Source organism: Palaemon carinicauda, chromosome 7 (assembly GCF_036898095.1).
Source record: "Palaemon carinicauda isolate YSFRI2023 chromosome 7, ASM3689809v2, whole genome shotgun sequence".
NCBI classification, from domain to species: Eukaryota; Metazoa; Arthropoda; class Malacostraca; order Decapoda; family Palaemonidae; genus Palaemon; species Palaemon carinicauda.
In genome coordinates this window covers 147,684,537-147,689,536 of record NC_090731.1, presented here as the reverse complement: position 1 = coordinate 147,689,536, position 5,000 = coordinate 147,684,537, and the positions used below count along the sequence as shown (strand labels likewise).

The window sequence follows — 5,000 nt, the reverse complement described above, 5'->3', positions numbered from 1 at the left end:
ATAATATTTATAGAACAGTAGCAACAGTAAAATACATCTATCATATATAAACTACAAAAAGAGACAAGTTCGAACTTTTGAAGTTACATCTTAGGAGGTTTTTAATTGTTTTATATGAATTAAAAAGGCGTTTGTCCTCTACTTCAGCATCTACCAAGTTCGAAAAACTTATTCCTACTGTAAATGAAATCGGTACCAGTGTTCCTACTAAATTCCCAAATTTTGACAGTTATTACCACCATAGCGACTGTTGATGATATAGGTGAGATTCATCGCCATAACGGTCTATATGTCATACTGGAACCTGATGGGTGATGTAAATAAGAAGGATAGTACATGTTCTATTTTTGTATTATATATATATATATATATATATATATATATATATATATATATATATATATATATATATATATATGTGTGTGTGTGTGTGTGTGTGTGTGTGTGTGTGTGTATTATATATGTATACATTAACATAAATAAGAAGGATAGTTCTTGTTCTAATTCGATATATATATATATATATATATATATATATATATATATATATATATATATATGTGTGTGTGTGTGTGTGTGTGTGTATGTGTGTAAGTATTATGTATGTATACATAAACAAACAGTTCGTACTTACATGAAAAAACTAAACCATCATTCAAGCGTTCGGCTGCCACTGGAAATTGACCGACAAGGTAATTGGCTAGTCGAGAACTAAAATCTTTTATTACCAAGTCCTTTAAGTTACGTTTGAGCCCCGATGAAATTCTTGAGCCATTTAGTGTCCTATTTCGCCGGTGTAAGGACGTTTTAGCAGTGGGAGTTGGATTGGTTTAGATTTGACGGTAAGTTGTTTTTTTTTTTTTTCCCACTGATGTGACCTCAATTTGGTTCGTCCTTGTTTATATATACATTTATCATTCATCGTAGATGTTAATAGGCTTGTTTGTCTGTAATTATTCATGTTTTGCCAATGTCTCTTGACCTAAAGTATTATTTCAAAATTTTATGGCCTCATGGTCTAGACTTTCCCAGACTTCAAATTATCCTTTCTTCTTTTCAGGAGATGCAGACTTAGTGTTCTAGTGATTGTGTTCGCCATCATTCGCGTTCTCTTAAGATTTTTAGCTTCAAAGGTGATTTCGGATGGTAGACTTTATGAATCCAAGAAGAAAAGTGTGGGTCGTGATTTTGGTGATTATAATTAACGTTAATTAATGAAGGTGAGCATAAAACTGTCACTTATTTTTTAGTAAACATTTCTTTATGCCAGCTAACCCTCCCTATGCAAGCTAACCCTCCCCATTCAGGGGCGGGCCCCTTTAGTGGGGAGGGTGTCCTCTCTTGGCATACGGTAGACTATAAAGTCTACTGTATGCCAAGAGGGGGCTTGCTTACCTTTTTTTTTTTTTTTTTTTTTTTTTTTTTAACTTTGATTTGATATGGTGAGTTGTGCAATACTGAAAAAAAGAAAATCTTAATTTTTGAAGAAATTTCATAGTATATAATAGCAATGCATACCAAGTCTGAAGACGTGTTATAATCAAGTTAGGTGATTGTTTTTTTTTTCCAAGTTGGGAATAGTCTTTAATCTACTTTTTTTCGCAGGTGCTGTCGAGAGAAGAAAAGAACTTTGCTAAGAACCGGGAAAACATTCTTGGGTCTAGAGACTGGCCAACTGAAGAGGCTAGATGTCAAGGAGTGCTCTAAACGCATTGATTTCTAGAAAGTTCCTTTTGAAACGGCTGAAATATGGTACACAGATTTATATCAATTTTGGATGTTGAGAACCTGATAGCATTTTTTTTAATACTTTATATGAACTGATAATAAATATTTGCCATTCGCCTTTGTTCCTACATGGTTACTTACCATCATCTATATAAGGATACTATTCATCGCAAGCTGGAACTGCCGTTGAATTTAACAAGGTAGTTAACGACGGGTTGGGAGCGAGGGGAAGGAGCCCCGCCTCACATGTCAAGGTCTCTAAACTGCATGTTACCGGCCGCATCAAGTACAGACTTACTCACGACCCACATGGGCTTACTGATGCATCCTTAAAAGAACTATTAAATTTCTTTCGGGAAGTGAATACAGGCTTGTGATTGTAAAGAGATACACTCGTTGTGGGGGGATGGACTTAACCATATTTTATGTGAAGTTTCAAAATTTTTGTTTATACCGATTGCTAATAAACTTTGCCTACATAGTTGATTAATATTTAGGCAATTTTTTTTTCAATGAGTTTAAAGGGGACAATGATATATACTAGATTCTCGGCTAGTGAACGGAATTTAAATTACTAGTTGATTTAAGATATCCATTCAGAATACGTATGTACAAAGTTTTTTTTTTTTTTTTTTTTTTTTTGGTAGTTTATATGACTAATGTATATTAAGGTTTTAAATCTTTAATACTTGAAAAAATATTTAATTAAATTTCAACTTTTCCCTTTTCTTTAATCAATGACCTACTTTACCTGGTGAAGCCCGTTATAGCATGATTATTTCTTATAATTGATAAAAATAACAAATTAAACAATGCTTTTAAGTCTTAAGGAAGACTAGCTATTACAAGATATACCCCTTAAACTTCTCGTATTGGTGGTTCGAGACAATGAAGTCCAAGTGAAGATAATATAGTGTGAAAATTTGAAAGTTGACGTCTCTGTCAATCTATATACCTTTAATGATGAAATTGTTTTTAAGGTATAATTGGCAATGTTGAAGTTATTATGGAAATGGTAGATTTTTTAAACGGAGAAACTAGTAGGTTTACAACTAAAATTGAAATATATCTAAACTGGGTAGTGGTCATTGCATATTGAGATGTTCACGGGGGGAAAAAGGATACTCTATGAATATATTATATAAGCTTGTATGTGGAAATATTTTTTAATCAATATATGCGAGAAAATTACAAAGCATTTGGATTCTTTGGGTTTTGGTTTGAATGTCAAAATTGTTCCAATGGTCTGGCAATGCATGGACCACGCTGGTCCTAGCTTGCTAGGAAGGAATCCTATTAATGGATGTGTATATGGTCAGCCTCTAGGAGATTCTTATTCCTTGCCGCTGCCATTCATGAGCGTCTCTTTTAAAATGTCCAGTAACGTCGCGTTAGGTCACCACGATTGATGAACCTCTCGCGGTTTAATGTTGGCATTATTTTTCAGCACCTACCTTTAAGACAGATGCCTTTACAGCAACTTCGTTTCTTTCGTTTTACTGTCCAACCTCTACTTTTACCTTGCTGTAATGGATTGTTTTTTTTTTTTTTCACCCCCTTATTGGTCTCTCCTCCTCTACGCTGGATCATTTGATCGAAATTGATAAAAGCCAATGAAAAACTGTTCGTAAGTTTGCTAAAAACATTTATGAAAGTGAAGGTTATTCATTGTTAATTTCTTGAAATACTTTTGGCGATGTTTTTTTTAAGGATCTTAACTACAACACTATTTTGTCTTTAAATAGTCAGCGATACTAATAATAGCCCTATTGAATCGGTGGATTTTAGAACACAATATTGACTTGAGAGTTACTCAGGAAATCTCAGACGTTCAAAATTCATATGAAGCTAAATTTTAAGAAAATTTGTCATTATCGTATTATTAACTTTATTCGCGGTTCTCTTCCCAATTACAACCCTTCGGTTTTTATCATCCTGGTTTTCTAGTTAGTGTTTAGCCTGGTTTATAGTCTTAATCATCATCATCATGTCCGGTGGGAAAATATAAAAAAGACATTTTTTAAAAACTAATTAGAATGGAACATCTGAAAGTTAACTAGTAATGGGTTTTTATATCAACTGCTTGCGACTCTTTTCTCTAGTTTGTAAATAACAATTTGGACACTTAGCAGAGTACAGAGGTTCAATAAATCAGATTTAGTTGATGGGTGTTAGTATGAAATCCTTCGAGGACAATTTTATAGCATTTATGGATTATCTAGGTGACAAAAGGTCCAACTTGTTTTGCAGCTTTCATTGTTGAGAGAGAGAGAGAGAGAGAGAGAGAGAGAGAGAGAGAGAGAGAGAGAGTGGGGTGACTCTATAAAAAATTAACACAGTTGTGAAGTAAATTGCATAATTAATTATGTCTATTACATATTTATATGGAATGGGGGAGGGGAAAAATTTAAGAACGTACAATTGCAAGGAATTTTAAAAGGGTGAAACATTTGTCTGTGTAAATGATCATTCCATAAAGCAAAACTATATAATGGTATTTCTTGCATGCAAAATTTTCTATTATCATGATACACAGTAGGGGTTATGATACATATGAATATTTCCAATAAGAACGTTATATCAAAAAGTTAAAAACATATGATATAGTATTCATTTTCTATTGTAAAGAGACCCCTGGAGGGTACACTTGACATTTTCTAATTAAGTTAGACGTTTATGGTTCTTATTATTTTAGCTTGGAATGGTCTGTAATCTTTTCTTCTCCGCAGATCCTGTCGAGAGCAGAACTTGTCCTGAGAAGAGCTTTGTTGAGAGCAGGGAAGCTCTTTTGTGTCCAGAGACTGCTCCACGAGAAAGGTTAGAGGTCTAGCATGCTTAACGCTTTTATTCTAGAAAGTGCCTTTTGAAACCGCTGAATTACGGTAAACTTATTAACTATTCTTAATTTTGGATGTTGAGAGAACATGAACTTTCTCAATATAGATAGGAACTGATAAATCTCTGCCATCCTCATTCGTTTCTACACAGATACAACCGATCATCATTTATTCATGGATATTGTTTTCATCGCATCCTATAATGGTTTGAAGATGTTACTGGCCATTTTATAGAAAGAATGATGAAATTGGGTGGAATTCTTGAACATTATTATTGAGAAACTAGTAGGCCTACAACTAAATTTTCCAAAGTTGTGATTGGTAGTGGCCATTGCCTATTAAGACTGCCATTTGGAGGAAAATAATTATCTCCTCATTATGAATATATTTAGCCTCCTGGCTAGTATACGTGTTTGCCTAGCATTCGCATAGCAG

The 5,000-nt window shown here is 33.6% G+C and overlaps 1 long non-coding RNA gene across 3 annotated transcripts in view; it reads left to right on the top strand.

The window, feature by feature from the left end:
• Positions 1-782: 782 nt before the first annotated feature.
• LOC137643684 (uncharacterized) overlaps positions 783-5,000 on the top strand; it is a 159,916-nt gene continuing 155,698 nt past the window's right edge. For 2 of the 3 annotated variants that reach the window (XR_011045043.1, XR_011045044.1), the window contains exons 1-4: positions 783-842; positions 1,061-1,220; positions 1,606-1,752; positions 4,458-4,545. This is a non-coding gene — a long non-coding RNA (uncharacterized lncRNA). Of the gene's footprint in view, positions 843-1,060; positions 1,221-1,605; positions 2,075-4,457; positions 4,546-5,000 lie in introns of those variants that run through there. The other variant, XR_011045042.1, reaches the window with a different exon arrangement.